Below are 12,734 nucleotides of genomic sequence, written 5' to 3' on the forward strand. Positions count from 1 at the left end.
AGATTTTCCAGCATTTTCTCTTTTGGTTTCAGATTCCAGCATCCACAGTAATTTGCTTTTTTCCGCTTGGTTTTGATATATTTTGTCTGCAGTGTTTGCATAAATTGTGTTTTGCTTAATGTCGAATATTTTGACGAAATGATGTACTTCTGAAACACAGCACCTCACAATTATCTTTAAAATACGAATATGTTCGGGTCAAGGCTACCTTAATCATGCATTGTGAGGGGGGTGGGGGGGGGGAGTCTGCTCGGGTCCATAGCAAAAAGAACAGAAATGATATTTTCATTGGATTATTGTGTAATAGAGAAAGTGAGGACTGCAGATGCTGGCGATCAGAGCTGAAAGTGTGTTGCTGGAAAAGCACAGCAGGTCAGGCAGCATCCAAGGAACAGGAGAATTGACGTTTCGGGCATAAGCCCTTCTTCAAGAATAATTATGTACTGGACAACATGTTGCAGAAATACGGTGTTTGAAAGCGGAATGCACTGACCTGGGGAGTAGCAGCACATTCAGTAATTATATCGGATACACAATTCACTTCATAGATCCAGCCCAGATGCGTATAAGACCAGATGAGATACCTGTTCAGCACGGAGCACCGTGCACACCAGGCTCAGTGCAACTCAGCTAACTGTCCACGATGGAGCACTGTGCAGACCAGGCTCCATAAAACCCAGCAATCTGCCCAGGATGGAATACTCTGCAGCTCTCACTAATGCACGGGGAGTGGTACATACCAAACCAGTGCATTGATTTAGAAACCTGGATGAAACGTTCTATCCAGCATGGGGTGAAATGCAGCCCACCCCAGTGTCTTGCTCTATAATCGTTGACAAGGTATCTGTTTAGTATGGGGAGCTGTGCAGTTCATAGCGGTGAAATGATCTGTAAACCTGGAGCAGTTCCCCTCCCAGCATGTAGAACTTTGTTAGGTTAGATTACTTACAGTGTGGAAACAGGCCCTTCGGCCCAACAAGTCCACACCGACCCGCCGAAGCGTAACCCACCCATACCCCTACATCTACATCTACATTTACCCCTTACCTAACACCTTACCTAGCATGGCCAATTCACCTGGCCTGCACATCTTTGGACTGTGGGAGGAAACCGGAGCACCGGGAGGAAACCCACGCAGACACGGGGAGAACGTGCAAACTCCACACAGTCAGTCGCCTGAGGCGGGAATTGAACCCGGGTCTCAGGCGCTGTGAGGCAGCAGTGCTAACCACTGTGCCACCGTGCCGCCCACTGTGGGAGATCACTGCAGGAGATCCTCAGAGTAGCTCCCTCAGCCCAGGCACCTCCCAATATATCATCATAGAATCCCGACAGTATGGAAGGAGGTCATTCAGTCCATTGAGTCCAAACTGAGCAGAAGTAGGGGTATTCACTGAAGTTTACATAATGTTCGGAACAAGTTGCCCCCTTCAGCTCTTGGAGCAGTCTATGTCCATGTGCAACAAGACCTGGACAACATTCAATATCGTGCTGTTAAAGTCCGGATAACATTCATATAACAGTACTGTACGTTTCCTCAGTAAAAGGAGGAGCTCATTCAGCACCTCAGTTTGGGTTCACAAAAATAGGGGAAGTCATTCAGCCTATCAAACTATTGGACAAGAAGTACGATAGCCCATTCAGCCCCTCCTGCCTATTACACAGGAAGAGAAGGAATCTTCTCACTCCCACACGTCACTTACACGAGATCAGAAAGAGACCAATTCACACCCAGAGTCATTAAAAAGGAACAAGAAGAGGTCATTCGGCTTCTCCAATCACTAACAGAGGCACAGGAAGGTGTCAGAGATGCTCCAACATCACAAACAAATGGAGAATAGCCTGAACAGATGGATTGCTCAAGGTACATAAGTGCTACTTTATCAGAGTTTTCTGGCAGTCAGACTGAAGCCAACTTTTTTTGGCCATTCTCCAATTTGTCTTCCATTTACAAGAAAGCTTAGCCTTGGTGTCCATGGAGGTCAGAAGCTGGTGCAGAATGGCAAACTGTTTCAGAATGAGGTTATTGTGATTGCTGACAGGATTGCGTACAAAGTGACATTCAACGCAGTGTCAGACAGTAACTTTGCATTAAAGTGTTCAGAGTTCATTCAGAGCCTGTCCCTCTCTGTCAATCGATATGGGGGCTCTGCAGAGGCACGTAAACTATCGGGAATCAAACGTCCAATGAAAAGTATGGAATTTTCACGGTATTCAGCTATTTGAGACGTAATGAGTGTCCGTCCATAACCTTCAAGTTTCAATTTCTTATTCTCTCACAGAGCTACAGATTAAACACATAGTTACTGCACTCTCACCTCCTGGTACCATCATGCAAGGGTTTAGTCTGGTGAAACCCCTTTGCACTATCTCGGTGAGAAAGAGATTATTATTTATAAAGCAGACCAAATCTGTACACAATGCACCAAATACTCTGTCAACAAAACACTACCTTTGGGAATGGTATACTAACTCTGGTACTTCAATTATTTTGAATGAAAAACCACATATCATTTACATTCTGCCCCGTAAGAATTATGTTTGTGACTTATGACCAAGGACATCCAGGTCTTTTTCAACAATAGCATTTCCCAATCTCTCACCATTTAATAAATATAAATGCGAATGATGATATTTGTTGTTCCCATCTGAATTATTATTATACCTTGTGAGCAGCTACTGTCCAAACAGTGATCGATTTGATACCCAGCCATCCTATAGTCCAGAGAAAAAACACGACTATTCTCGTATCTCCATTATCAAATTTTTAATCCGTGGTATATATTCCACCCCTACCTACCCATGGACATTAACATTCCCCAATCACCCGAACTCATTCATGTCAAACGTCTGTTGAAAGTTTAAATACTCCACTCCCACTGGTTCTCAATTGCTGATGTCACAGTGGACAATCTCCACAAGGTTTATCAAAGATCATTTCTATTTCCTGAATCTAGGCCGACTCTACCAAATCATATCATTATTCTCCAAGTGTTAAGTAGTCACGTTCCTTATGAAAGGTTATAATGATTTTTTTTCCTCACAACTGACATTAAGCTATCCACTATCCAGTTTTCTGTTTGCCCTCTCCGTCTTGTTTTAAATATCTCGTTTCACAATAGCTGTTTACCAGTCTGTAGGATCCTTTCCAGAATCCAAGCAGCTTTGAAGAATAATCAATAATACTTTAACTATCTCTGTTGCCACATCCTGAATACTCTTGCAAGTAGGTTATCAGATGCATCACCTGACAAACCTTCAGTTCAATGAGATTTTCAAAGAAATGCTTTTTATTAATTCTAATTTTCTGTAGTTCATCTTTTACAGTAGCCACTCTGCTTCCAAGTTTGTTTATGAACCTTCTTCTGTGGAGATGGAACCAAAGTATTCATCTCAGTGGGCTTATGTCAGTGGGCTTATGTCAGCTAGTGATTCATGGGAGGATTGCACTCCGGAGATGACGGATAAGTCACACATCCTGCCTGGAAAGTTCCAGAATCAATCCAGTTCCCCTTCATGGGATTCAGGGGAACATAGCTGTCTGGATACAGAATTGACTGGCCTACAGAAGACAGCAAGTGGTAGTAGAAGGAAAATATTCTGCCTGGAAGTCAGTAGTGAGTGGTATTCCACAGGGCTCTGTCCTTGGGCATCTACTGTTTGTAATTTTTATTAATATCTTGGTTGAGGGGATTGAAGGATGGTTCAGCAAGTTTGCAGATGACACAAAAGTTGGAGGTGTCGGTGACAGTATAGAGGGCTGTTGTAGGCTGCAGTGGGACATGGACAGGATACACGGATGGGCTGAGAGGTGGAAGATGGAGTTCAGCCTGGATAAATGCGAGGTGATTCATTTTGGAAGGTCGAATTTGAAAGCTGAGTACAGGATTAAGGATATGATTCTTGGCAGTGTGGAGGAACAGACAGATTTTGGTAGACAGGTATATGGATCCCTTAAAATGGCCACCCAAGTGGACAGGGTTGTTAAGAAAGCATATGGGTTTTGGTTTTCATGAACAGTGAGATTAAGTTTTAGAGTTGTGAGATCTTATTGCAGCTCTATAAAACTTTTGTTAGACCGCACTTGGAATACTGCGTCCAGTTCTGTTCGCCCTATTATAGGAAAGATGTGGATGCTTTGGAGAGGGTTCAGAGGAGGTTTACCAGGATGCTGCCTGGACTGAAGGGCTTATCTTATGAGGAGAGGTTGACTGAGCTCGTACTTCTTTCATTGGAGAAAAGGACGAAGAGAGGGGAGCTAATTGAGGTATACAAGATAATGACAGGTATAGAGAGAGTCGAAAACCAGAGACTACTTCCCAGGGCAGAAATGAGGAACACGAGGTGTCATAGTTTTAAACTGGTTGGAGGAAAGTATAGAGGGGATGTCAGAGGCGGGTTCTTTACACAGAGTTGTGAGAGCATGGAATGCGTTGCCAGCAGTAGTTGTGGAAGCAAGGTCATTGGGGACATTTAAGAGACTACAGGACATGCATATGGTCTCAGAATTTGAGGGTGCATACATGAGGATCAATGGTCGGCACAACATCGTGGGCTGAAGGGCCTGTTCTGAGCTGTACTGTTCTATGTTCTTTTTTCAAAATCCTTGCACTTAATAATAACTTGGTCTTGGGTGTGGAACTCAGACCCATCATTTCAATGCTCCATACTGTGAATTGTGCCCTGTTTTCATCATATTGTTATAAAAATGAACTGAATAAAGGGGGGATTTTATGTTTATTGGACGATCTAAAAGTTGGTATTACGAAAGGATATTGGACCTTCAGTAAAAAGACTTTGCTATTAATGATTAGAACAATGCTGCAAACATTTACACAGAGATTTCCAGCTCAAGTCACACACAAGGATGTTGGGCTAGGCTGATGCCAGCCATTAATGGAGCTGCACAATTCTGTTTGGATACTGACATTGTGGAAATAACGTACACTGGATATTGTTTATGAGGGATTCAATGTAAGATTACATGTGCTGCAGGAGTCCATCACCTTTATCACACCTTCATTCAGGATCGGGTCCAACATACAGAATTACAGAGTTTAGGTGGCACACCAGAAGGGGTATACTTGCAAGATATGGTTGTCTACAGGTCATTGTTACAAATGTTGAACTGCATCTGGACTAGCGCTATTGGCTAGTCCATTGACCAGTCTGCCCCCCACACATCTCCCTGTTCTTCAGGTATGTCTCTAACCAGTCTATTGTAAGAGATTGTGTGAGTAACTATCCAGCTTAAGTTAGGAAGCTCTCTGAACAGATTTTGGAGATGGCCAGTGCTTTGGAGGTCGTGGTGAGGGCCAGTAAAACTGTGTATAAATGTAGGTTTTTCCTCAATGCCATTTCCAACAGCTTTGCTGCCTGCGAGATGGTGTGTTCACTGATCTGAACATGAATTGGCTGTTTACTACAGTCACTGAATTGTGTAGTAGTTAGGTGTGCGCTCTGGTATTTCAATTATTGTTCACTTCAATTGCTTTCAACTGAAAAACAATAATGTTTGGTTTATTTTAAAATATGTAAGAAATAAAGTGATATTAACTCTTCACAATACAAAATGTAAAAGTGACCTGTTGCATATTTCCCACAGACTAATCAAGCAACAATCAGATATTGTCTGGAAAGCAAGATTATGTGAACAGAACTATGTCCCAGGCAACATCACCATCCTCTGTGGTGTGTTCTGTCCCACTGACAGGACACAGCCAGGCAGAGGGGGACAGCTCCTTGACATATAGTCAATATAGGGCGGCATGGTGGCTCAATGGTTAGCACTGCTGCCTTATAGCACCAGGGACCCAGGTTTGATTCCAGACTTGGGCCACTGCCTATGTGGAGTTTGCACATTCTCCCCTTGTCTGCAAGGGTTTCCTCCCACAGTCCAAAGAAATGCAGGTCAGGTGAATTGGTCATGGTAGTGGGTTGCTCATTGGAGGGGGTTGCTGATTGGTTGTGCCAAAGGGTCTGTTTCCACACTGTAGGAAATCTAACATAATCATAGTGTTCTGCATTGATATTGGATCCTGTGGCAGCTAGACTGCTCTGCGGCAGGTTATGGCGAATCAATAAAAGGGAAACCTATAATTGACCACATCATCACTGATCTGCCTGCTGCAGATACATCCCTCCATTTCATATATCGGTAACAATGTTCACTGCACAGTCCTTATGGGGAACAAGGGCTAACTTCACATTTTGCAGACCCTTCACACCATGACATGTACTGAATGGTACAGACTTTAAACAGATTAAGCAAACAATGACGATGCATCCATGAGGTACAATGGCCCATCAGCAGCAGAACCATCATATTCTGTACAAGTCATAGAGTCTGCAACTTCCTGGACCAACATACCCCCATACCCCCCCCCCCCCCCCCCCACCACTGTACAGTAACCATCATGGCCCGACTTACCTCCCACTGTACAGTAACCATCACACCCCGACATACCTCCCACTGTACAGTAACCATCACACCCCGACATTCCTCCCACTGTACAGTAACCATCACGGCCCGACATACCTCCCTCTGTACAGTAACCATCATGGCCCGACATACCTCCCGCTGTACAGTAACCATCACGGCCCGACATACCTCCCACTGTACAGTAACCATCACGATCCGACATACCTCCCTCTGTACAGTAACCATCATGGCCCGACATACCTCCCACTGTACAGTAACCATCACGGCCCGACAGACCTCCCACTGTACAGTAACCATCACGGCCCGACATACCTCCCGCTGTACAGTAACCATCACGGCCCGACATACCTCCCACTGTACAGTAACCATCATGGCCCGACATACCTCCCACTGTACAGTAACCATCATGGCCCGACATACCTCCCTCTGTACAGTAACCATCACGGCCCGACATACCTCCCACTGTACAGTAACCATCACGGCCCGACATACCTCCCACTGTACAGTAACCATCACGGCCTGACATACCTCCCACTGTACAGTAACCATCACGGTCCGACCTACCTCCCACTGTATAGTAACCATCACGGCCCAACATACCTTCCATTGTATATTAACCATCATGGTACTACATACCTCCCACTGTTCAGTAACCATCAAGAGCTCAGTGCTTCGCATTGGTGCCTCACAGCACCAAGGCCCTAGGTTCAATTCCGGCCTTGGGTGTCTGTTTGGAGTTTGCACATTCCCCCCCCCCCCACTTCCCCGTGTCTGCTTGCGTTTCCTCCGGGTGCTCCGGTTTTCTCCCACAGTCCAAAGATGCGCAGGTCAGGTGAATTGGCCATGCTAAATTGCCCACAGTGTTAGGTGCATTAGTCAGGGTTAAATGTAGGGCAGGCGAATGGATCTGGTTGGGCTGACCTTCTGAGGATTGGTGTGGATTGGTTGGACTGAAGGGCATGTTTCCACACTGTCAGGAATCTAACGTAACCTCCAAGGTTCAAGTCAGGAATATGATGGAATAATCACTTGTCTGAAAGACTGCAACTCCAAAAGTACTCTAGTACAGACTTACTAGCAACAGGCAACACAGTTGTGTGGTGAATATCCTGTCTCACAAACTTGATGGATTATTTTGAGGAAGTGACAAAATTGATTGATGAGTGCGTGGGGCTGGATGTTGGCCGTTTGGACCTTAGCAAGTTCTTTGATATGGTTCCTTATGGCAGGCTCAAACAGAAGGTGAAGTGAAATGGGATCAGCGGACAGTTAGTAAGATGGATCGAGAACTGCTTGGCCATAGAAGACAGAGTTGTGGTGGAACAGTACTTTTGTGATTGGAGATCGGTAAATATATTGGTGGAGTTGCAAATTATGAGGATGTTTATCAGAGAATACAGCAGGATATAGGTCAGCTGCAGACTTGGACAGAGAAAACACAGATGTAACTTTATCTGGGCAGTTGCGATGTGATGTGTTTTAGAAGGTCTAATGCAGGAGAGAAGTATAAAGTTGATGGAAAAATTACTGGCCGCATCAACATCCGAAGGGATCTAGGTGTACAGCTCCTTAGTTCCCTGAAAGTGGTAACACGGGTGGATAGAGTGATGAAGAAGACTGACGGCAAACTTGCAGACAGGCATCGGAGCATGCAGTATGAAAATTAGCAGGTCATATTGCAGCTGGAGAGAAACTTAGTTCGAGGAACATTTCGGATGTTGTGTACAGTACTGGTTGCCACACCAGCAGAACGATGTGGAAGTGTTGGAGAGGGTATGGAAAATGTTTACCAGGATGTTGTCTGGTTTGGAGGGTATTAGCCTGAAGGAGATCGTGAACAAACGTGGTTTGTGTGCACCTGGGCATCATTGGCTATGGGGCTACCTGATAGATATTTACAAAATTATCAGAGGCATAGATAGAAGGACAGTTAGGTTTTAGGTAAAAGGGAGAAACTTCAGGAGATATGATAGGGAAGGTTTTTTTGCTGTTCCAGACAGAACGTGAAAGTGCCTGGAATGCACTGATAGAGGGGGAAAAAGCCAATATAGCAAGGTTTAAGAGGCATCTTGGCACAAGTATTAGTAAGTAGGGAATAGAATGACAAAGAAGGTAAGGCAGAAAAAAACTTTTATTTGAACTTTAGACAGGCATCGTGTGTCAGTGCGGGCTTGCTGGGATGAAGGGCCTGTTCCTATACTGGACTGTTCTTTAAAACAAGATTTGAGTGCAGGAGTGGCAAGATGTTGACTGACGGATGACTGATGATCAACAGCCACATACAGTGGATCTCTCAACAACTTACAGCTTCATACTCTCCCACGCACAGGAGGGACACTCAACGTGGAGAATTGGAAGTGAAAGTCCGTGCTGGTAACTGGTGACTTCATCTCGCCCCTCGCTCCAACGGCCTTCTACCTTGGACACCAACATCTCGGTGCACACTGCATAGACAGAAGCTGCATGTACTCCACACCCACCAATGCTGGCATCTGTCATATGCTAGCCTCACCATGCCATCCCAGCATACATCCGACACAATGACAGGACGCTTCTGTATTTCAATGCTGCAGCTCAGGGATGCACTGACAACTCTCATTGCAATGCTGCTGCAAGGACACTGCTTAGGGTCACACATCCAGCTCATGGACTGTCCCTCTGGGCTGCTCATTCAGTGTTTGTACACACCTACTTTGAACTGACTTCAATACTCACAGAATTGTTGCCTTGCCTTACCCTGCACTCAGCAGTGTTTCCCCTCAGCCAGAGTTACCAGACTCACCCACCTGCTGTATTGTCTTGGTGTTTAGCACAGACACAAACCAGGAAGCTTGATATCATTGTCCACAGTCAGTCAAAGTGCCCAGCACAGTGAGTCTCAGATCCCAGTCTGACAGCTTGGACATGGTCAGTCAGCCTCTCATGGTTGTTAGGGTCGGATCCTTCCCCTGTGAGGGGGGGAGGAGCTAAATTTTGGGAGCCCCTATCCCTCTTGGCTCTTTCTGCTCTCGTGTGAGGTGCTTCCTTCCAAAATGTGACAATTACTAAGCGGTATTAAGGGAGGTGGAATTGTTGGTAACAGCTGGTACCGATCGAGAGAAGGTGCTACATTCAGTGACAGTGGGAGAACATGAGCCTTTGTCGGGGGTTGATGTAGTAACAGAGAGACAGTGAGGGCGTGGTCATAAGATGCAGATGGTGGTACATACCATGGTGGCGTGGAGAAGGTCACTGACTTCCTTCCGACACTGCTTGGCATTCACCAAGAAGGCTGGCATCTCACTGATACAGGGATCAACCTCCAACCAAGCTGGCAGGGTATAGTGTCATGGCCTCCCCTGCCAGTCCTGGTGGAAGATAATGTCCCTTTCGTGCACCATGCCATCCAACAGAATCTCAGCGGCTTGGTCTCAAAGTGAAGCCCCAGTTTTACCCCCTCTGCTTGTCCAGGACAGTTTCAGATTCACAATCCAAGAGTAAAATGACTTTTTAAAGATGGCTCTGGGAAACAGGGAGGCCGGTGCTTTCTGGGATATCCAGGCAGTGGGCAGTTGTTATGATGAAGGGAAAAAAAACTTCCGCTTAGTGTCAGATGAGAGGAAGACCACGCGGGTAGGGAAGGTAGTTAATGGAGCAGATTGGAGATGGTATCATGAGAAAATGCACTTCACCTTGTGGAGAAAAACCCTCCAAGAAACTCGATTAAAATGAGACTTGACCAAATCATTAGATGGCTTAGGCCTCTGTCTGTCTGAACTAAAATAGGGATACAGTGTGAAATATTGGGAGCAACAAAGTTGGAGCGGAGTATTTTACAGGAGATACAAATCCTTAAAAAAAGGGATAATACAATGTTCCAGACTGTTAAAAGGAGCTGGGGAAAATCCCCAGCCTTATAGTTACTCACACTATCCAATCCTCACTGGATGCAGGGATGATGCCGGAAGATAGGAGAACAGCTAACACCGCAGCTTTGTTTAATGTGGAGCAAGGGAATGACTGAATAGGTCGAGGCTGGAATTCTGAGACAGTGGATAAACGGTCACTGAGGAAGTCCCAGGGACTCCAGGACAGTCGGTCTGGGTTTGTTCAAGGAAGATCTTGTGTAATTAATCTGACTGTATCGGTTTGAGGAACTAACCTGTAACTGCATGTGACTTACTTGGATTTGACGAGAGATCCCATGGCAGGCTGCTTAAAAACAGCAACTATAGGATCCAGGTGAATGGAGCAAACGACCCAGAGAAGTGCAAGACAAAGCATTTGGGAGCATCAACAATAGAGAAGAATACACAATAAATGAGAGTATAGTCAGTGTGGGCGGAAGGAAGCTGGAAACATTAATAACCTTATTAATATAGCAAATGGCATTATTTCCTCTATCAGACAAAATACGGAACTTCAGAGCAGGAAGCTTATGCAGGAACTGTATAAATAATGAGCTCAGTCTCAGTTTGGGGACAGTGTACAGTTCTGGTCACCCCATCACATGGAAGGATGGAATTGGACTGGAGAGAGTACAGAGGAGATTCTTCACACTGTGACAGTGGAAGTGCAGATATGAGGAAAACTTGGAATGTGGATGCTGACAGGAGATTTGATTGGGGTGCACATATTGTCAGTAGCCTGGGTAGAAAGGGAGAGAACACCTTGTTCCTGTTGAAGAGCTCAGTTACAAGCGGCGAATATTTAATATGATTTGTTGAAATATTTGCGAAGTGGTGAGGAAAGTTGTTATTTCACCCAGAGTATGGTTGGGTTCTGGGTGTCACACATAGAAGCGGAGTAGAGGCAGAAACTCTCAAACCATTTTCGTAATGTGCCTGGATCTGTACTTGAAGTCCTCCACTATCCGGGGAGAGAGAACTAGGGATTTAAAAAATAATGTCACATCTTGACCAATGCAGACAGTGGACAGAATGATCTCCTCTAGACTCTGCTATTTTCTGAAGTTTTGAAAAGTTACCAATATCTGACAGGATCATTACGTAGGGATGAGGGGTGAGGGCAGGGAGGAGCAATGTCTAAATTGATTAGCATCACGATAATACTGATCCCATCCTTTATACACAATGCTACTTCACGGTGTTGGCCTTTTTGTCCTTCCTACATAAATGAGGAAAACCTTTGATTATCCAATTCTCAGTTGTGATCACACTGCAACCCCATCTCACAATCCCATGTCAATCTGACCTGGTTCACTCTATTTAAAGCTACAATTGCACTGGCCTTACTGAAAAATTCCCAACATCATTCTTGCTCCATTGAAGGTTGCTCTCAGTCAACTAATGTTTCTCACTCTCAATTATTGCATATTGAGAATTATATGCAATAATTGAGAGTGAGAAACATTAGTTGACTGAGAGCAACCTTCAATGGAGCAAGAATGATGTTGGGAATTTTTCAGTAAGGCCAGTGCAATTGTAGCTTTAAATAGAGTGAACCAGGTCAGATTGACATGGGATTGTGAGATGGGGTTGCAGTGTGATCACAACTGAGAATTGGATAATCAAAGGTTTTCCTCATTTATGTACCATCATCCTGAACTTTACAATAAAACAATCGCTGCGCCCCAAAACGTTCCCCTATTGACATTGGATCCACTTGCCCCACCTCTTTCCCAAGGACCAGGTCCAACTGTACATGTTCTCTTGGGCTGGACACATACTCCTGAAGTGAGCTGCCCTTCATGTAATCCAGGACCGTTGGCCCGTCATGAATCTGCACCAACAGTAACCGAGTCAATATCTTGATAAATTCAGTTTCTCAGTGTAACTAACCTGTAGTATTGTCATCGCTCTCAAATGACCCTGCATATTTATTCTTTCCAACATTTCCAATCGTTGCTGGCTGACAGACTGTACCTCACAGTGTAATTGTACACTCTTTGTTCTGTAGCTCCAGCCAAATTCATTATGTCCTTTGATGGATCCTCTTTGGACTCCTGAACTAACGCTAATCTAAACCAATACTTCAACCCTTCATCCTTTCCCTTACCTTCTATTATTTTGGAATCCTTTATACCCAGCAATATTAACACCCATTCCTGCCATTCTTGAGCCAGCTCTCGGTGAATAGTCCATCAGATTTCCACACACCAACCTGCATCTGTAATTCCCCAAACTCCGATGATTCATGTCCGTGCAGACTACCTCAGATTAAAGCTTTCTTTCTTACTCCAAATTCCACTGTTAAACTTGTTGTTGTAAATTAGTGCCAACTGTATCTCCCATTATTTTGACAATCTTGGTAGTCTCCTCTACTATTCCTTTTTGGATCCTAAGCACACGCG

The sequence above is a fragment of the Chiloscyllium punctatum genome, chromosome 22 (assembly GCF_047496795.1).
Source record: "Chiloscyllium punctatum isolate Juve2018m chromosome 22, sChiPun1.3, whole genome shotgun sequence".
Lineage (NCBI taxonomy): Eukaryota > Metazoa > Chordata > Chondrichthyes > Orectolobiformes > Hemiscylliidae > Chiloscyllium > Chiloscyllium punctatum.